Source organism: Marmota marmota, unplaced genomic scaffold, assembly GCF_001458135.2.
Source record: "Marmota marmota marmota unplaced genomic scaffold, marMar, whole genome shotgun sequence".
Classification (NCBI taxonomy): Eukaryota; Metazoa; Chordata; class Mammalia; order Rodentia; family Sciuridae; genus Marmota; species Marmota marmota.
The window spans coordinates 2,576,201-2,599,034 of NW_026000169.1; positions in this window are offsets into that span (position 1 = coordinate 2,576,201).

The window sequence follows — 22,834 nt, forward strand, 5'->3', positions numbered from 1 at the left end:
GGGTAAGTAAAAGAAAATAAATGGAACAAGGGAATGTGGCTAATAGAGAAGAAAGGAGACAAAGAGTAACAAGAGAAACAATCAAAAACAAAAAAATATATAAACAAAAAACTCTAACTCTTGAAAGACAAAGCAAAGAAAAAGAGCAAATGGATAATGAAAATGAGGAAAAATAAAAAAGAATAAAAAGAAATAAATACACATACCCACAAAAACACATATGTCTGTGTATCTCCATTTGTATATCTGCAAATGGAGCAAAACCACACACAGGCACACACACAAAATCATAATGAAGAATGAAAGTATTTTCTCTGTTGAGGTGGCCAAACTGTCAATAAGGATGTATATTTGCTGCTTATGAGAGATTACTCTTCTTTACATTTCTTCTTGGACTCTGTACCCCTTAGGGAAAGCAAGTGCTGGAGGTTGTTAAACCCTTTCTGTTTTTGTGTCACTCACCAAGCTTCCGGTTGAAGTAACCTAGAACTGAAGCAGGTTGAAATAGCTCTCAGTTTTTCTCCCCTTGCTGAGAAGCAGTGCTCCCACTATTTGAATTCCAAGCCACAGAGCAGCTGGTAAATGCTCCTTCCTCTAATCTGCCAGCCTTGATCTCTTCATGGTTCACCCCACAACCCCCACTTATTGTAAGTAGGAGTACACTCTGTGGTGCCCATGGGTTTCCCAGCTCTATTCCCTGAATTTTCCTCCTTCCTACGTCTCTCTCTCTCCTAGTCCATTAACTCCACTGGCATTCCTATTTAGGGGCCTAAGTACTGTGGGATGGCTATGCTCAGAGCTTCAGTCAGTTCCACCTGAGAGATGAACTGCTTTTAGCCAAAGGAATTGTTCTCTGACTCTGTGTGCTTCAGCCTAACCCTTCCAGGCATTCATCCTACCTAGAAAACATACAACCAGATTATTTTCTCCTACACCTTAGAGAAGCAGAATTAATAATGATTTCTCTAAGAACTCCCAGTCTAACAACACATAAAACCAACGTTATCTTTCTTAAAATAGTATTTCCTAAAATCTGATATCCCCCTTTGACAGAAGAAATAGGGATTTTTTTAATGACGTTTGATATTGAAAGCTATAAGTCAGGCTGAATTTTTTTTCCTCTCTGATATATTTCACTATGTCTTGCTTATATCAGTCATGTCCCATTAGGTTTGGGGAAGATAAAGTAGACATAGAATGGCGTAAATCAAGCAAGGTCCTTGAAATAACTGATTGCACAAAATATTATGTTTACCCTCCCAAAATTCCATTCATTATTGAGTATAAAAATATTCAGATCCATATATACACATTTCACAAAAATACCGATTGAATTTTCTTTTAATTGGAAGAACACCAATCTGATTTAGTAGCATGGTTTAAAAATCTGTAATCATTTTAAAAAATGGAAAATTAAATGGGTTGTTACCATGAACATGCATGTGTAAGACATTCCTGAACCATTAAATGTTCACTAAGAGGGAACTGAGCAACGATAGCAGCAATAGCAGCAAGATACTGTTGAGAGTGGGCAGTACAAAAGTGAGGGCAGAAGAAAGGTCATTTCCTTTTTAGTCTCATTTTAAGATTAAAAAGGAAGCCTTGATCATTTTATGGAACTATATTTTAATGATCTTTTCGAACCAAGAACAAGCTTGAAGAATATTCAAATGGGGTATAAAGGTAAAAACTAATCATAAATAGCTTTAGGATAGGGTGTTTGGAAGTCATGGAAAGTAGATTTGGGCTCTGAGTTTCCCGATAACTTCATCACGTTATTTTTGGGAGGAAGGTGAATGCACTGATGTCTTTACAGCTATTTGTCAAACATGTGTCCTTACATTACCTCTTCCATCACAGCCCCTCTCTTCAGCAAAGTCTCTGAACTATAAGTATGGGGGGAAATAGATCACTTATTGGCAATTACCACATTGCTAGAAGCTGAGTTGATCCCAAAGTGTGAAAACATACAATTGCTCTTCTTTCTCTTCCTTCTCTTCTGCTCCTTCCATCCATGTCCAGGGACATCTCAGTCTTCTAATGGGCAGAGTAAGGGCCTGCTCTGCCTCCCCAGTTGGAATCTGAGATCCAGGACACGTGTCCAGTGTAGGAATACTGTCCTTCTCTTTAGGCCACTTGACCTCTGCTTCATATCCAGAAAAAAAAATTCAGATACATAAACTATGGACTAATTCTGACAACTCACAACAGGATCTTGGATCTTTCTTTTTACTTTTTGGTTCATAGTAATTGTGCAGAACTGAAGTTGAGATTTGTTCATTTAAACACAGATTTAAAGGGACTGTTCTGTCATTTAGAATACCCCCCCGACACACACTTTTTTTTAGAGTGCACTATGGAAACTAAAATCTTTGGGGTAAAGTACTTCTAGTATTAAAACATGTCAAAGGTAGAAAAATCACACAAGTACATTTGTATAATAAAAAATGTACTTGAGCAGCAACTGGAGTGTAATCTTTTGGGATAATAGGTCCTTCAGTCTGGCTCGCTTATCAGTGAAAGCCACATCCTGCACACTGTTGAAGCCAGAGGGCACTTTTCAACTTAAAAAAAAAATTGCCAAGATTTTAAGAACTTTTAGGTTTGGAGTTTTCTGAGCTGCAAAGCAAGCAGACCTCATTTTATTGTTCAAAGAATTTTAAGAGTTTTAAAATTCCTCAAAATACCTCTGACATGAAAAATGGTGTTATTACTGTTGCAATCATTTTAATATTTGGATAAAAACAAGCATTTCCTAGAAAACCTTGGGGAAAATAATCTTCCTACTCTTTTCTACCTTTTAGTGCAATTTCCAGAAATGGGGAATCCTATTTGGGTGTACCATGAATTAGACAGAATTCCCTAGAATGGAATGATTTTACATTCAGGATGGAATAATAACAATAGGATGGAAATAAATGAAAAGAACCGTATATTTCTTTCATAGTGACTAGGCAAGCGATGACTTTGTATTCAAGGGTATAAATGTTTAGTATAAGAAAGATGCTGACAAGCTTCACCACATTTCACTCAGTACAGGAGAGGAAAAAAAGACTTTAAAACTTCACTAGAAAAAAAATCTGCGCTGCATATGCATAGATAATTACATGTCCAAACACATATTGGGATGCACATATGTACACATGCACACATAAATACACATAGGATCTTCATTAAGCTCCTGTGTATGTTATTCTTTTTCCCCTGTGCATCTTAAAGTTTAATAACTTAGTTTAGGGTTCTGATAGAAATTGCCTATGCAGAAATATGTAAGTGAATTTCTAAAACTTCATTACAACCATATTATGTAGTTAACAACAGATAATTATTGTAGGTCTTATGACAAATAGTACAAATGGCTGCCATAGACAAGAAGATAATAAAAAAAACTGGCTATGTAATTAAAATCCATATCACTTTTTTAAAAAATTATTTTAATTTTACATGAAACACACACATGCACACACTTACATGCACACACTGCTTCTTTCATAACTACAACCCATTATTAAACTTTAAAACACTATAACAGGGTATTATGAATTACCTATATATCTTTGTGAATGAGAAAATAATCATATAAAAGCCAAGTCTAAAACTGCTTGGAGTGTCAAGGGAAAATTTTGTTTGTTTTAATGATTTTTTAGTAACTATATAATTTCCTAAAATTATTCAGGACATAGTACTTTCTTTAAAATCTCATGTATAATTTTTTCTCCACTTTCTTTGAAGGAAACTTCTTCCCTCCATATATTTAATCTTTTGGGGGTATTGGGAATTGAACTCAGGGGTGTTCGACTACTGAGCCATATCCTCAGCCCTGTTTTGTATTTTATTTAGAGACAGGGATTCACTGAGTTGCTTAGAGCCTCACTTTCGCTGAGTCTGACTTTGAACTCACAATCCTCCTGACTCAGCTCTCCGGCCCTTGGGATTACAGGCGTGCAACTTTGCACCTGGCTTAGATACTTAATCTTAAAAGATAGAAGATGCCTTCCACCAATCTAGCTATTCCCCTTACAAAATGTATGTATGAAGATGTGAATTTTGTGTCAACATACCTTATATACAAACAGAGATATGATAAATTGTGGTATAAAGGTGTATTAAGAATTGTATGCAAAAAAAATAAGAGAGCTCATGTATAATGGCATAATTTGATGTGAACATACTTTATATACAGAGTTACGAAAAATTGTGCTGTGAATGGATAATTATGAATGTAATGCACTCCACTATTATCATGTATGTAAGAAATAAAAAATTTTAATAAAAAAAGAAGATGCCTTCTTATGTTGTTTGAGGTGGAGAAATGCAGAGGAGAGAGGAGAACATTCAAAATATGGAAGTCAGAGGAAAATATCAGGATGTGAAACAATGTTAAATATTGAGAATGAGTATCTGAGTACGGCTGAAGTATGGAAACTTGTATAGAGAAGTGGTGAAGATGGGGACATGATCTGAAAAAGTAGATAGAACAACAGATATATAGGCTAAGGGACTCTCTCAGGTTTAGAACTTCTCCTCTAGGAAATGGTTAGCTAATAATAGGCTTTAAGAAGAGTAGTTGGGTTGTTGGATTAGGATTTAGAAAAATCATTCTGCCAACAGTGTGGAGGATTTGCTGGAGGATGAATGTGATCATAAGCAGAAAGGACAATTTGGAGACTGACTTAAAACACTAATGGAAGGAATGGGAAAGGAGGCAGTTAGTTCAAAATAAATAAAGAACAAAGCATCTATAGCTTTATATTAATTGAATGAGAATGACTCTGAAAGTTCTGAATTAAGAGTCCAGGTGTTTAAGACACCCTGAATTAAGACACAGTACTCAGAATAGGAAAATTTGTAAAGAGATAAAACAGATTAGTGGTTTTTTTAGGACTTGTTGGAGAGACACAGGGAATGGGGAGATAGGGAGTGGGAGCTAAAGGATACAGGATTTCTCATGGTGATAAGAAATTGACTATGGTGGTAGTTACATATATCTGTGAATATGCCAAGACCGTTGAGTTGTACACATTAAGTAGGTAATTTGCTTATTGGATTATCTCTCAATAAAGCTGTTTTAAAGGGAAAAGGAAGCAAATTAATGTGTCCCTAAAGAAGAAGAAAAACTACCTATAGACAGTAGCTTCAGCTCCTGCCTGAGCCTTGTTGATTTGGGACTTGCAGGTTCTATAATCACCTAAGTCAATTCCTTGAAATGTATGTATTTATGTATGTATGGATGGATAGATAGATTGACAGATTTCTTTTTTTTCAGACAGATTTCTTTATCTTTTACTTGTTCTATTTCTCTGGTAGAATCTGAATAAAACAGATTTTGAAATTGGGAAGAGGAATGATGCTATAATAAATACCTGAAAATGTGGCAATGTCTTGAAACTGTTTTATGGTAAAGGTTAAAAGAATTTTGAGGTGCTTGATAGAAATCCTAATTACCTGGCAGAGACAGGTGGCAGAAATATACTTCTGATGAGGGATCAAAAGGAAGTTAGGAATATGTTGTTGCAAACTGGAAAACAGGTGATCCTTGTTAAAAGTGGCAGAAATTGGATCAACTGTATTCCACCTTGGAAAAGTAGAAATTCTAAAAGATGAACTTGAATATTTAGCTAAGAACATTTCCAAGCAAAACCTTATTTTACATTGTTGCTTATAATAAAATTAGAAGGGGATAAGTTGAAGAAACAAAAAGTTAAGCAAAAATAAACCAGTACTTGATGATTTTGGAGGTTCTCACCCTACCCTATTGTGAAGGATGTTAAAATTAGAAAATTTGTTGTCTAGAAAACTTTTTTCTTTTCTATACTTTTAATAGTGCTTTATAGTTGTACATAATAGTTTGGTTCATCCTGACATTATCATATATGTGTTAAATTTAATTTGCCCTCTTGCAGTCCCTGGTGCCTCCTATTTCTCTCACCTCCTCCCTCCATCTGTTCCCCTTCCTTACTTTACTGGTCTGCCTGCTATTAATTTTTCTATTTATTTTTAATTGGTGCTTTATAGATGTACATAAAAGAGGAATTCACCATGGTATATGCACATCGTGTAATTTTGTCAAATTGGTTCCACATTTCCTCCCCTTTCCTTTTCCTCCTCCCTCTGCCTCAGTCTCTTTCTTCCATCTCACTGGTCTTCCCTTTATCCTTATGACATCGGATCCTTTTCCTCTTTTTTCTCTTTACTTTTCTTTAGCTTCCACATATGAGAGAAAATATTCAATCCTTGATTTTCTGAGTCTGGCTTATTTTACTTAGCAAGATGTTCTCCATTTCCATCCATTCACCAGCAAATGCCATAGTTTCATTTTTTTTCTTTATGGCTGAATAAAACTCCGTTGTGTATATTATTTACCACATTTTCTTCATTTATTCATCTATTGAAGGGGACTTGTTTCATAACTTGGCTGTTGTGAATTGTGCTGCTACAAACATTGATGTGGCTGTATCACTATAATATGCTGATTTTAGTTTAGTTTAGTTTAGTTTTTTTTTAATAAATACCAAGGAGTGGGATAGCTGGGTTATGTAGTGGTTCCATTCCTAGTTTCTTGAGGAATTTCCATATTGCTTTCCAGAGTGGTTATACTAATTTGCAGTTCCACCAACAATCTGTGAGGAAATGCTTTCAATTTTTCTCCAGCATGATTTGGGGTTTGTCATACATAGCCTTATAATGTTGAGGTAAGTTCCTTCTATCCCTAGTTTCTCCAGCATTTTTAACACCATTGAGTGCTGGATTTTATCAAAGGCCTTTCCTGCATCTATTGAGATGATCATATGCTTCTTGTCCTTAATTTTATCTATATGGCAAATTACATTTACTTTTATATATGCTGAGCCAAACTTGCATCACTGGAATGAAACCCACTTGGTCATGGTGTACTATGTTCTTATGTTTTGGAATGTGGTTCGTTAATATTTTTTGCATCTATGTTCATCAGGGATATTGGTACATAGTTTTCTTTCTTGATGTGTCTTTGTCTGATTTTGGCATCAGGGTTATATTGGCTTTATAGAATATAATTGAGAGTGTTCTCATGAAGTTTTCAACTTCATGGAATAATTTGAGGAAGACTAATATTAGATGTTCTTAAAGATCTGGTAGAACTCAGTTGAGAATCCATCCAGTCCTGTGCTCTTCTTTGTTGGAAGGCTTTTAATTGTTGTTTCAATTTCATTACTTGATAATGGTCTATTTAGATCTATTTCTATTTCCTCCTGGTTCAATTTGGGCAGGCCACATGCATCTAGAAATTTGTCAATGTCTTCTAGATTTTTTCAACTTATTGGAGTATAAATTTTCAAAGTAGTCTCTAACGATCCTTTGGATTTCAGAAGTATCTGCAGTGATATTTCTTTCATTTCTAATTTTGTATCTTCTCTTTATTTTTATTTCTTTTTTTCTTTTCTTTTTCTTTTTTGGTTAATTTGGCTAAGGGTTTATCAATCTTGTTTATCTTTTCAAAGAACTGACTCTTGATCCTATGCATTATTTTAATTCTCAATTTCATAGTTTTGGCTCTGATCTTAGTTATTTCCTATCTTCTACTGATTTGGGCATTAATTTGTTCTTCCATTTCTAAGACCTTGAGGTATGGCATTAGATTATTTGTAATATATTTTTAAATGTAGGGACTCAACACTACAAACTTTCCCTTAGAATTGCCTTCTTAATATCCAAGAAATTTTGATATGTTGAATCTCTGTTCTCATTTGTTTCTGAGATTTTCTTAATTTTTAATTTAAGTGTGTGTGTGTGTGTGTGTATGTGTGTTTGTGCACGCAGGTAAGTATTGTGCTGAGGATTGAACACAGGGCCTCACACATGTGAAGCAAGTGATCTACCACTGATTTATATACCAAGCTCTTTTTAAAAAGTTTTTTTCTGGAGAAAAAAAATGAGGTTGTAACTGGGCATCCTTTTGCTAAAGAAATTAGGTCTATGACTCATGGATATAATCAACTAATTTAGCAGGATCAAGAGTAGAAATTAGGTTATCCAGAAAGGATATTCCAAGAATCCTCTCATCTGATAGTGTAGATCCCTTTGGCATGCACTGGGTACTCAAAAAGTATTTGAGAACATTATACAAGAAGAAACATTATGAGCTTGGACTGAAACAGACTAAGACTAGACAAAATCAAAGGCTATTGAACTCCTAAAATTCTATAGGCAGGAAATGAGTTTATAGAATTATTTGGTTGCAACCATGTTCTATTCAAGAAAAAAATAATGACTCAGTGGTCCAAACTGCTGCTGATTCACAGAGATAGAATACAATGGAGCCACCACCCAGGGCACACAGCCCAATGGAGTTGCTTCAGAACATAAAGAATGACAGAACCACAAGCCACAGAGAATTCTTCTCAGGCATTGATCTAATGCAATTGACCTCCCAGATTTCAGATTTGGTTGGTTTTGGTAACCCCTTAATTTCTTCCAATTTTTCCTTTTTTGTACTAGAGATGTCAATACTATACCTGTTATACCATTATATTTTGGAAGAAACAACTTGTATTCTAGGTTCACAGATCTACATGTGGGAAGAAATCTTGCCCAAAGATAAAAAATGTTGAAATTTTTGTTCATACCTGATTTAGATAAATAAGATTTTGGACTAAGAATTGATGGGATGGAGGTGGAAACTTTCGGGAATGTTGGGATGGGAAGTATGTATTTTAAATGCAAAATATACATGAATTACAGGGGTGAGGGCAGAGAGTGGATTTTAATGGGTCTAAAAGTGGCTTCCCAAAAGATACTTCTACCCATAGCCTGCAAATGTGATCTTATTTTGAAAAAAGATCTTTGTTGATGAGTGCAAATTAAGTATCTTGAGGTAAGACCATCCCAGGTTAGGGTGGGCCCTAAATGCAATGAAAAATTCTTAAAGAAGAGAAAGGAAAATAGACGCAGAGACACAAGAAAAAAAAAAGATCATTTGAAGATAAAGTCTGTAGGTAGAGTCATGCTGTCACAAGCCATTGAATGCCAGGAGCCTTTAAAAGCTGGAGAAGCAAGAGAATCTTCTCCCCCACAATCTCCCAAGGGAACAAAGCACTACAATACCTTGGTTTCAAATTCCTGGTCTCCAGAACTGTGAGAAAATAGATTCTATTGTTTTAAGCCACAAGTTTTTGGTAATTTGTTTCAGCAGCAGTAAAAAACCAATATCCTGGGCAAGAATGAATTCTGTTGCCAGTCCACACTCTTTCTCAGAATCATCACTTCTCTCAAATAACTTATATCTAGATGGCAAATCCAATTCTCTGTCACAGACTCACCTCTGCATTGTGGAAGATTCATTCTCAATTGTCCCACTGTCCTTTCCTGCAATCAGCTTCTACTGGAGCCATCCCACAGGACACACGTGATTTTATCTTCTGACTTCAGGGAAAAGATGGAGTTGTCAGGATGGAAGCTGATTTTCTTCTAAAGAATCCTCCACTCCTTTGTAAACTTGTGAATGCATAAGAAACCTGCTGGGAAAAGTATACCAGGTCCAGATGTCAGAGCTTCCAAACCCAAATAAATGAATGCCCTAGTCGAAACCCTATAATATCTGAGTTCCAAAATGTCCTGTTAGACTACTATGTAGGGGCTTAATTAAATTGTTTTTATCTCTGATATACTGTGAGTATTATAGGCCAGTGGTTTGGATTGTATACTTAAGACATATCTCCAATCTTCTGAGAATTAATAAGCTAATTGGAATAACACTTATCATCATGATCATGTGCATATAAATTGATTAATCAATATGCTAAAATATAGTAGGTGCGCACGCACACACATACATACATACATACATACACACACACACACACACACACACACTTACTTGGATAGGATCTATTAGAACAAAATATATGAAAGTTTTGGTAGTATAAAGGATAGCTTGTTATTCTGTTACAGTTTGAATTCTTTATTATATGAATGTGTTACTTTTTTAACAAGTAAGTTACTTTTCTCAGAAGCATAAGAATTATGGGATCCATTTCATAGATCAGAATTGGGGTTTATTTAGCATAGTATTCAACAGAACTCCTGGGAGACACAGCATGGGAAATGGAATTGTCCTCTCTGACTTAGAGCTCAGAGGTTTGGTATTTAGCCCAGCTTCATTTCAGAGCCATTTACGATTCTGTGACTCATAAACATAAACATTTATTTTTAACTAATATTTGAAATGCTTCAGATAAACTGGATATTGTAACAGCTGCTCTTCTGAATGTCATTCCATAATGAGGATCATCCTGTAATCAATAGATAATAATCAGATGCTTTATTTTGATACCAGAAATATTTCATCTTCCTCTTGTGCTTAGCAGGTGTATTCTTTAGTAATAACACTTGGCTGTGTATTGCAGAAAAATAAATAACATTGAAACAACAGAACTTCATTTCTCCATTAAACCTACAAAGGAGGCTTACTTGGATAGCCTAAGCTACCATGGTCATTTGTCAGTCTTTAGAACTCAGGCTTATATGTCTTCTTCTCAAACCTCCTGAAGCCTGCCTCCCTTTATCAAGGTTTATTCATAGTTTCAACATGACTGATTAATTCCAATGGTCACATCACCAGGAAGAAGGAAGAAAATAATGAATGCTCATCTCCTAACTTTTAAGGAGTCTTCCTAACTCTTGCAAACACTCCCATTTACATCTCATGGGTCGTACCAACCTACAAGGAAGGCTGAGAAATGGAATTTCATCTGGGCCCATTTCAAGGATTTGATTAGTAAGAAGCAAAAGAATAAGAAATTTTAGGAGGCAATTAACAACCAGTGACACAGTTGTGTCCACATATGGCATAGCTCAGCTTCTGACGATTGGACTAGAGGCACAGTGATTATGAAAAATATAGCTTTCATGGTGACACCCCTATTTATGTTCTATTCATCATCTTGTCTGAGCAGCCACAAGGCAAGAAAGTAAAGAAACTCTTTTACTATTAAAATTAAAAATAAGTAATGACAATCCTAAAATAGTAGGTTCAAGTGTTTAAAAACGAAGTCTATTGTTCAAGGTTCTGTGTTGAAACCTTCTAAATAACCATGGTAAGATTCCAATGTAGTGAAGGAATACTGAGCCATCATTCATTTCTGTGTTTTCAGGCATGTTTGGATGTGTTTGTCAAACTGATGGAGTAGCCTGATAAAAAATCCATTTTCAGGGGAGTCTGAAGTTCTCAGTGGCAAGGAGGGAAACAAGCATGACAGTACTGACCTCTAAAAGTAAAGAACAAGAATTCTGAAAATAGCATGGTCAGGACCAAGATAATCTGTCCACCAGCACTGTTCCTTTAATAGATGCTAAGGAGAAAGAAAGCTATGAGTTAAAACAGAAAAATCTCTTTCTAATTCAGACACTTTGGAGCCCAAACAGCACTGTCTTAGGATGTATCAAACACAAAGCAACCATTGTTGTCAGAAGGCATCTTCTCCAAGTCCATGTTAGCTGCCTCAAGCATTTTCATGCTGACAGCTGGGTGTAGCCACCAGTGTACAACTGACATGTCCAACACCCAGTGGTGGAACAGAACAGAGGAACACAGTACCTTCTTGCTGCACTCTGCCAGGCCCATTTTCTGATTAAACAGAAGTATGGCACTTGCTCAGTGTGGTGGAGGGACAGTTGAAAAGCAGCACAATCTGCTATACTTGGAAAAGTGAAAATAACCCCAAACAGGGAAACTACTCTTCTCAGAGGAGCAATGCGAATATGGGGAATGGGATGACTACATGAGGTATATCCCCTGGGCTTCTGGAACTTGATAGAGGGTGACAGACTACTGGGAGGACTTTATAAGGGTCTTAATACTTAATACAATTGACATGGCCTCTAGAGATGTCGTAATTTTGAGATGTATGAGGCTGCTGCTTTTGTAACATGTGAAACTATTTACAGTAAATTTTATTTTTTCACACATAGGAGTATGCTCTAAAATAGTGGTTTAAACTAGAACAGTAAGTACATAAATCATTTGTATAGTTGTTCATTATCATTACAAAGTATTACATGCTGTATATAGTTGTATGTGCTATACTTTTTATTTTCCTTTGTTACCAGGGGATTGAACCCAGGGGTGTTTAACCACTGAGCTATTTTTTTGCTTTGTTTTGTTTTTGAGATAGGGTCTCACTAAGTTGTTTAGTGCCTGGCTAAATTGCTAAGGCTAGCTTTGAACTTGTGATCCTCCTGCCTCAGCCTCCTGAGCTGCTGGGATTATAAGCATGTGCCACAGTACCTGACTATGCTACACTTTTCTATCACTGGCAGTACAGTAGTTTGTTTACACCAGCATCACCACAAATGTGTGAGTTATGTGCTACAACTATGGTATGATGTCATCAAGAATTTTTCAGCTCCACTATATTCTTACTGAACTGCTGTGGTATATGCAGCCCCAGTCTTAATTGTAACATCATTGTGTAGAGCATAACTGTACATTGAGTTTCAAGCTGGCTTTACTTCATGTCATTTAAAAAATGTGTTGAGCACCTACTATATAATTTATTCTAATTGTTATGGATACTGCAGTGAATTACAAAAATGTGAATAGTAACATCTAGCTGAAGCCAATATCAGATATTGGCTATAGAAATTACTAAATCGTGTTTTATTACCCCAAGAGATTCACAACACATTACATTTACTCACCCCCCCAGAAAAGAGTCTATTTAGTCACTATGGCAGATTGAATTGTTGTTTCAAGAGTTTTACTTCTTTATAATATATTTATACATTAATTATCCTTTTCCATGTAACTACTTTAAAAACAGTTTTGAATTATAATGTATATACTACAAAATTCAACTACTATGCATGATTTTTGATAAATTTATACAATAATAGAACCATTACCACACTATGGTTTTAGAACAGTTCCCTTACTCCCCAAATTTCACTTATACTGTATGTATTCAACCCCTCCTCCCACCCCTAGCCCCAAGCAATCATATCTCTATTGCTTTCCCTTTTTAAAAAATTGTAAAAAATGGAATCATACAATATATATTGTTTGGGGTTTTATTTCTTTCATAATGACTAATAATGGTTTTAAGATTCATTCATATTGTTGCCTAAACCAGATTCCACTCCTTTTTATTGCAGTATAGTATTCTATTATATTAATACACTTCATTTGTTTATTCATTTCTCAGTTGATTAATATTTGGGTTGTTTCCAAATTTTGACTACTAGAAATAATGTTACTCTAACTGTTCACTTGCAAATATTTGTATGTCTTCATTTCTCCTGAATCAATAGTGAGGGGTGGAAATTCTGTATTGAATGATAAATATGTGTATGACTTGTCAAGAGATTGAGATACTATTTTTTCTAAAGTCAATGTAACATTTCACATTCTCATAGGCACAGTATAGAAATTTGAGTCTGTCCATATGTTTATCAACTTGATATTGTCAGACTATTTGGTAATATCCTTTCCAGAGGGTCTCTAATGGAATTTCATTACAGTTTTAATTTGTCCTTCCCAAATTTTTCATCTTTTTATGTGCATCTGTGTTCATTAGGAACAATTTCTTGTCGCTATATTTCTTTTTTTTGTGATTCCTTTGCCTGGCTTAGATATTATTCTACCCTGAGAAGCTGGGAAGGGCTACTTACTTTTATCTGAAAACATTTGTATAGGATTGGTATAATTTCTTCTCTAAATGTTTGATAAAATTTATTATTGACACCTCTAGATCTGGGCTTTTCACTATAGGAAGATTTTTAATTACTAATTCAGATTTCTTCTTGAGACAGTTTTGGCAGTTTATATCTTTTCAAAATATTTCACTTAGATTGTATAGTTTGTTGGCATAAAGTTGCTCATAAGGTTCCCTTATAATTCTTTACCGAATCATTTGTAAGACATTCTTTCTTTCGTTTCTGATTTTGTCAATTTCCTCTTTCTCACGTTTTCTTTCTTCTTTTTTCTCTTTTGCTTAGCGTAGCTAAATGTTTATCAATTTTGTTGATCATTTAAATAAAACAATGTTAGGTTTTTGTGAATTTTTTCTATTGTTTTCTGATTTCTATTTCATTTATTCTTCTCTTGGCTTTATTATTTTCTTTCTTCTACTTAATGAGGATTGATTTGCTCTTTTTTGTAAAGTTTCTTGAGTAGAAACTTAAATTGTTGCTTTAAGAACTCTTTCCTATTCAATTCAAGCCTTTGAAGTTATAAGTTCTAAGCACTGATTTTACTATATCATATATTTTAATAAGCTAGGTTTTAATTTTCATTCACTTAAGCACATTTTATAATTTACCTGGTAATTTCATTTTTGACTCATTGTTTCTCCAAAAGTATGTTGTTGAAATTCTTTGCTTTCTGTTGTTTATTTCTTTACTTGTTCTTCCTTGCTTTCTTTTATCAGGAAATATACTTTGAGACTTGTTTTATGACATATAACATATAATGGAGAGTGCCCTTGAAATGAATGTATATTCTGGTGTTGGATAGAACATTCTACAAATTAATTTATGTCAGGTTGGTTGATAGTGTTGTTCATGTCCTGAATATTCAATACTGATTTTCTATCTAGTTCTCTTATCAATTATTGAGAAAATAATATTAAAATATTCAGCTATTACCATATTGAATAGTCTATCCTTTAATTCTGTCAGTGTTTTGGGGATTTGGTGCCAGGTGTTTATATACTTACAATGATTTTCTTTCTAATATACTAAAATCTTTATCATTATGAAAATTGTCTCTTTGTCTCTAGTATTATTTTTTGTCTTAAAGCCCAATTTTGTGTTATAAAAATGTATTTGTATTTTTGTATTAATAAAGCAATCCAGACTCTTCTATTACGTGACAGGCTTCTGGCACCAGCTTGGCTCTGCTCCAGGGCAATGAGTCTACCATAATATCAGAATCTTCCACATTTCCAAGACCAAAAAAAAAAAGAACAAATCTCTGTTTGCAGTTATAGGTGATCATCAGTTACCCTTAAAAAACTATTGGTAATTGATCAAAACACTGAGAACATATCCACTGGACCCTCTGAGAGAAATTTTTTCCCACGTTTAAAACACATGGTATAAAGTGAAAACAGCCTATTAAAATGACTTCCAGTCAACAGTGGGAGAAAGATCCTTTCCAGCAATGTGACAAATCGCAACATAGATATACAGAAAACGAGGAAATAAAATTCTTTCAAAAATCTACATCCCCCCTTTAGTCGTGGTGGCACACACCTGTAATTCCAGCAGCTCAGGAGGCTGAGACAGAAGGATCGCGAGTTCAAAGTTAGCCTCAGCAAAAGCAAGGCACTAAGCAACTCAGTGAGACCCTGTCAAATACAACATAGGGCTGGAGATGTGTCTCTGTGGTTGAGTGCCCTTGAGTTCAATCCCCAGTGACCCCTGAAAAAGTCTATAACCCCCCAACAACTGAATCCTCAGATGTTAAAGTAGATGAAATGCCAGACACTGAATTTAAAAGTTTATGATTAAAATGACTGAGGAACTAAAAGAAGATATGAGAAATGAACTAAGAGGGAAAAAATTGGAAGTAAAAGATCATTTCAATACAGAGACAGATATTCTTTAAAAGAACTAAACATGTATTTTGAAAATAAAGCAATCCAGTTTTTAGTTATTGTTTGATTTTTACATTCTTTTGGTGTAAATGTATTTTTAAATATAAATTGTCTTTTGTAGACAGCATATAGTTGGAACTTGTTTTTTCCTCTGTTAGTCTTGGAACTATACTTTAAAATTTATTTTCTTAATAAATCTTCTAAGGATTACAATACACAACTTCAATTTATCATAATGTGCTTTGGGATCCTCCTCCTCCTCATCATCATCATCAATGTTAAAGTAACAATAAAGGATATTTCCACCTTATCATCTCATGTTAGTGCTGGCATCATCATACACATTACTCCAATGCATGTAATAAACCTCCAAAGGATAGCATGCTAGATGCTTCTTTAATTACTCTTTGTTTTTAAAGTAACAAGAAGAGAAAATAAAGGGTAGTCTTTTATACTTACCACATATTTAACATTTTCATTACTCCTTATTCTTTCTTGTGGAATTAAGTCAACATCTACTCTCATTTCGTTTCAGCCTGAAGAAATGTGTTTAGATTTCTTGTAGGACAGATCTGTGTTATTTATCTTGAAGATAAAGATTTAAAAAGTTTAAGTTTTTTAGTCTGCTCTTAGTTTTGAATGATGGTTTTGGTAGACTATTCTTGGTTGATAGGCATTTTTATTTCTATGAGCACTTTGAACAGTTCTTCCACTGCCTTCTAGACTACACATTCTTATGAAAAAGGCATCCCTTAGTCATATTATTATTTCCATACATGATGAGTCACGAACCATTTCAAGACTGTCTTGTCTTTTAGAAGGTTTTATTATAAGGGGTCTAGGTGTGGATATGTTTATGTTTACCCTATTTGATGTTCACTCATCTTCCTGAACATACAGATTAAGGGTTTTTTTTAAAAAAAATCAAATTTGGGAAGTTTATGGTTATTAATTCTTAAAATAAAACCTTTTCTTTTTCTCTCTACTCCTCTTAGAACTACAATTACAAATATGTTGATAGGTTCAATATTGTTCCTTAGGAATTTGAATCACTTCATTTTTCTTCAAGCTTATTTCTTTCTGTTTGTTAAATTGGATGATTTTTACTCATCTATCTTCAAGTACACTGATTGTTTCTCCTGACCTTTTCAATCTTCTTTTGAGTCTATCTAATGCACTTTTCATTCCAGTTGTCATAGTTTCCAAATCAAGAATTTCTATTTGTCTCCTTTTTTATAGTTTCTATTCTTTTTTCCTATTTATTTATTTATTTGTTTTAATTATTTATACATGACAACAGAATGCTCTTTGATTCATTGTACACAAATGGAGCACAATTTTTTACTTCTCTGGTTGTACCCAAAGTAAGGTCACACCATTTGCGCAATCAAACATGTATCTAGTGTAATGATGTCCATCCGATTCCATCATCTTTCTTACCCCCATGCCCCCTCCTCCCTCCATTTTGCCTCATCCAAAGTTCCTCTACTCATCCCATGCCTTCCCCCCAGCATCCACTTATCAGAGAAAACATTCAGCCTTTGGTTTTGGGGGATTGGCTTACTTCACTTAGCATGATATACTCCAACTCCATCCATTTACCTGCAAATGCCATAAAGTTTATTCTCTTTTATTGCTGAGTAATATTGCCAAAAAATTTTATATATATATATATATATATATATATATATATATATATATATTCCTTATCCATTCAACTACTGAAGGGCATCTAGGTTGGTTCCACAGTTTGGCTATTGTGAATCATGCTGCTATAAACATTGAAGTGGCTGTGTCACTGTAGTATGCTGTTTTTAAGTCCTTTGGGTATAGACCAAGGAGTGGGCTTGCTGGGTCAAATGGTGGTTCCATTCCAAGTTTTCTAAGGAATCTCCATATTGCTTTCCATATTGGCTGCATCAATTTTCAATCCTACCAGCAATGTATAAGTGTGCCTTTTCCCCCACAACCTCGCCAATACTTATTGTTGTTTGTATTCTTGATAACTGCCATTCTGATTTGAGTGAGATGAAATCTTAGAGTAGTTTTGACTTGCATTTCTCTAATTACTAGAGATGTTGAACATTTTTTCATATATTTGTTGATTGATTGTATATATTTTTCTGAGAGGTATCTGTTCCACTCCTTAGCCCATTTATTGATTGGGTTCTTTAGTTTTTTGGTGTTAAGTTTTTTGAGTTCTTTATATATCCTGGAAAATAGTGGTCTATCTGATGTGTGTGTGGCCAAAATTTGCTCCCAAAATGTAGGCTCATCTCATTGATTGTTTCTTTTGCTGAGAGGAAGATTTTCAGTTCGAATCCATCCCATTTATTGATTCATAATTTTATTTCTTGTACTTTAGGAGTCTAGTTAAGGAGTCCGAGCCTAATCCAACATGATGAAGATTTGGGCCTACTTTTTCTTCTATTAGGCATAGGGTCTCTGGTCTAATTCCTAGGTCCTTGATTCACTTTAAGTTGATTTTTGTGCATGGTAAGAGATAGGGGTTTCTTTTCATTTTGCTGCTTATAGATTTCCAGTTTTCCAGCACGATTTGTTGAACAGGCTATTTTTTCTCCAATGTATGTTTCTGGTGCCCATGACTAGTATGAGATAACTGTATTTATGTGAGTTTGTCTCTCTGTCTTCTATTCTATACTATTGGTCTACATGTATATTTTGGAGCCAATATCATGCCATTTTTGTTACTATAGCTTTGTAGTGTAGTTTAAGATCTGGTATTTTCATGCCTCCTGCGTCACTCTTCTTGTTAAGGATTGTTTTGGCTATTCTGGGTCCCTTATTGTTCCAAATTAATTTCATGATTGCATTTTCTATATCAAAAAGGAATGATGTTGATATTGTAATTGGAATCGCATTGAATCTGTATAGAGAGTTTTGGGTAGTATGGCCATTTTGACAATATTAATTCTGTCTATCCAAGAGGATGGGAGAGCTTTCTATCTTCTAAGGTCTTCTTCAATTTCTTTCTTTAGTGTTCTGTAGTTTTCATTGTAGACGTCTTTCACCTCTTTTGTTAAATTGATTCTCAAGTATTTTTCTTTTGAGGCTATTGTGAATGAGATAGTTTTCTTAATTTTTCTTTCAGAGGATTCATCACTAACGTATAGAAATACATTTGATTAATGGGTATTGATTTTATATCCTTCTACTTTGCTGAATTCATTAATTAGATCTAGAAGTTTTCTGGTGGAATTTTTTGGGATCCTCTAAGTATAGAATCATGTTGTCAGCAAATAATGATAGTTTGAGTTCTTCTTTTCCTATTCATATTCCTTTAATTTCTTTCATCTGTCTAATGGCTCTGTCTAGATTTTCAAGAACTATGTTCAACAGATTGTTGAAAGAAGTGGCATTCCCATCTTGTTCCAGTTTTTAGTGGGAATGCTTCCAATTTTTCTCCATTTAAAATGATGTTGGCCTTGGGTTTAGCATAGATAGCTTTTATAATGTTGCCGTATGTTCCTACTATCCCTAGTTTTCCTAGTGTTTTGAACATGAAAGGGTGCTGTATTTTATCAAATGTTTTTTCTGCATCAATTAATATAACCATATGATTCTTATCTTTAAGTCTATTGATGTGATTAATTATGTTTATTTATTTCTATATGTTGAAGCAAACTTGCATCCCTGAAATTATCCCCACTTGATCATGATGCACAATTTTTTAAATATGTTGTGCATGAGATTTGCCAGAATTTTATTGAGATTTTTTGCATCTATGTTCATCAGGGATATTAGTCTGAAATTTTCTTTCCTTGACGTATCTCTGTCTTGTTCTGATGTCAGGGTGATATTAGACTCACAGAGTGAGTTTGGAAGGATTCCCTCCTTTTCTATTTCATGGAATAATTTGAAGAGTATTGGTATTAATTCTTCTTTGTAGGTCTTGTAGAACTTGGATGAGAATCCAACTCGGGTGAGGTCCCAGACTTTTCTTGGTTGGTAGGCTTTTGGTGTCTTCTTCTTTGCGTGAAATTGATCTGTTTAAATTGTGTATGTCCTCTTGGTTCAGTTTGTGTAGATCATATGCCTCTAGAAATTTGTCAGTGCCTTCAAGGTTTTCTATTTTACTGGAGTATAAATTTTCAAAATATTTTTTAATTGTCTTTTGTATTTCATTATTGTTTGTTCTTATATTTCCTTTTTCATCATGAATTTTAGTAATTTGAGTTTTTTCTCTCCTTCTTTTTTGGTGGGGGGGGGCCTAAAGGTTTGTCAATTTTATTTATTTATTTTTTCAAAGAACCAGCTTTTTGTTTTGTTAATTTTTTGAGTTGTTTCTTTTGTTTCAATTTCATTGATTTCAGCTCTGATTTTATTTCCTGTCTTCTACTACTTTTGATGTTGGTTTGTTCTTTTTCTAGGGCTTTGAGAAATAGTGTCAGGTCATTTATTTGTTGGCTTTTTCTTCTTCTAAGGAATGAGCTTAATGCAATGAACTTGTCTCTTAGCACTGCTTTCATAGTGTCACAGAGATTTTGATATATTGTATCAGAGTTCTCATTTACCTCTAAGAATATTTTTTTCTCCTCCCTGATGTCTTTTATTATCCATGCATAATTCAGTAGCATATTATTTAGTCTCCAGGTGTTGGAATAGCTTCTATTTATTTTATTTTATTATTGATATCTAATTTCATCCCTTTATGGTCAATAGAAAGCAGGGTAGTATATCTAATTTTTTGTATTTGCTAAGACTTGCTTTGTGGCATAACATATGGTCTATTTTGGAGAAGGATTCATGTGCTGCTGAGAAAAAAGTGTATTCACTCTTGATGAGTGAAATATTGTATATACCTCTGTTAAGTCTAAATTATTGTTTTACTGAGTTCTATAGTTTCTTTGTTTAGTTTTTATTTAGAAGATCTATCCAGTGGTAAGAGTGGTGTGTTAAAGTCACCCGGTTTTATTGTGTTCTGATCTATTTAATTCTTGAAGTTGGGAAGGGTTTATTTGATATGCCCCATTGTCAGGGGCATAGATATTTATGATTGTTGTGTATTGTTGATATATGATTCCCTTCAGTAGTATGCAATGTCTTTCTTTATCCCTTTTCACTAACTTGGGTTGAAGTCCACTTTATCTGATATGAGGATGGAAACCCTGATGATTTACCTGGTCCAAGTGAGTGATAAGTGTTTTCCCATCCTTTCACCTTCAGCCTGTAGATATATTTTCCTGTGAGATGAATCTCTTAAAGGCAGCATATTGTTGGGTCTATTTTTTTTAAAAATCCAACCTGCCAGTCTATGTCTTAAATTTTTTTTAACTTTTTAGTTGTAATTGGACACAATACCTTTATTTCATTCATTTATTTTATTTTTTTAATGTGGTGCTGAGGATTAAACTCAGGGCCTCGTGCTAGGCTAGCACTCTAAAGCTGAGCCACAATCCCAGCCCCAGTCTATGTCTTTTAATTGATGAATTTAAGCCATTCACATTCAGGGTTATTATTGAAATATGTTTTGTATATTGGTCATTTTGGTTTATTTTTGGTTTTTAAATTGATTTGGTTTCTCCTTTGATTGGACTTTCCTTTAGTGTAATTCCTCCCTTTGCTGATTTTCATTGTTGTTTTTCATTTCCTACTCATGGACTATTTTGCCAAGAATGTTCTGTAGTGCAGGCTTTCTGGAGGTTAATTCTTTTAACTTTTATCATGGAAGGTTTTAATTTCATCATCAACTCTGAAGCTTAATTTTGCTGGATATAAGATTCCTGGTTGGCATCTATTTTCTTTCAGAGGTTGGTATATGTTGTTCCAGGATCTACTGGCCTTGAGGGTCTGGGCTGAAAAATATGCTGAGATCCAAATTGGTCTCCCTCTATATGTAATCTGATTCTTCTCTCTTAAAGCCTTTAAAATTCTATTCATATTCTGTATGATAGTCATTTTCATTGTGATGTGCCTTGGTGTAGATCTCTTGTGATTTTGTACATTTGGTGTTCTGTAAGCCTCTTGTACTTGATTTTCCAATTCACTCCTCATGTTTGGAAAATTTTCTGATATTATTTCATTGAAGAGATTGTGCATTCCTTTAGTTTAAAACTCTGTGCCTTCCTCTATCTTGATAAATCTTAGATTTGGCCTTTCAGTGTTGTCCCATAATTCTTGGGTGTTCTGTTCATGATTTCTTACCATCTTCACTGTGTGGTCAACTTTATTTTCCAGATTTTATATTTTGTCTTCATTGTTTGAGGTTCTGTCTTCCAAGTAATCTAGTCTGTTGGTGATGATTTCTATTGAGTTTTTTATTTGGTTTATTGTTTCCTTCATTTCAAGAATTTGTTTGTTTGTTTGTTTGTTCTCAAAATCTCTTTCTTGAAGTAAACTTTTGCTACCTGAATTTACTCTCTTATCTCTTTGTTGTGATCAATAGTTGCCTGTAGTTCCTCTCTTATCTCTTTGTTGGAGTGATCAATTTTTACCTGTGTTTTCTCTCTTACGTCATTCTTTAATTCTCAGATCATTTTAGTTATGTACATTCTGAACCTCTTCTCTGTCATTTCATCTACTGTGCTATCAGTGGATTCTATTGTTATAGTATCTTGGTTTGTTTGGGGCATTTTCCTCCCTGATGTTTTCATTTTGTCTATGCGTCTTCCTTTCTCACAGTGCAGATCTGAGGTATTACAGTTCCTACCCTATAATCTTGTAGTGTCCCGGCAGGTTAGGAATACCTCACCTTTAAGGAGGATATCAATGTTTACAGCACCCAATGCAACTAATATGCAGCCATAAATCAATTAGCTTCTATTTAGACACTATAAATATAAATGACAAGTAAGATTATCTTCTACCATATATAGCCAGTAGATTTGCATAGGGGTTTATAATTTCTAGTGGTGGACAGACAGACAGGGGGAGGGCAGTTAGGATGTGATGTTTATGAAGTAGGATATGAGAATATAGAGGTATTGGATCATAGGACAATTGAAAGGAGAATCAAAAGATGTTAGCTGTTATCAGGAGGAAAAAAACTAGAGAGGGGACCCCATATTAGCCTCCCTGTTGCCTCTGCAACAAGTTGGTGACTGTTAGCACACCTAATGGGGATACCTCTGGTGCAACTGGGCCCACAAGGACATTGGTGACAGTCTTCCAGGTCCTGGTTGTTGTCCCTAGATGGAAGCAGCCATGTCCCTAGTTGGTGGCAACAATAGTGTCAAGTGTTTAGATACCTTGCTGTTGGGCTTCCAGGCCTCAGTGGGTGTCTCAAGATGGAATTTGCCCCA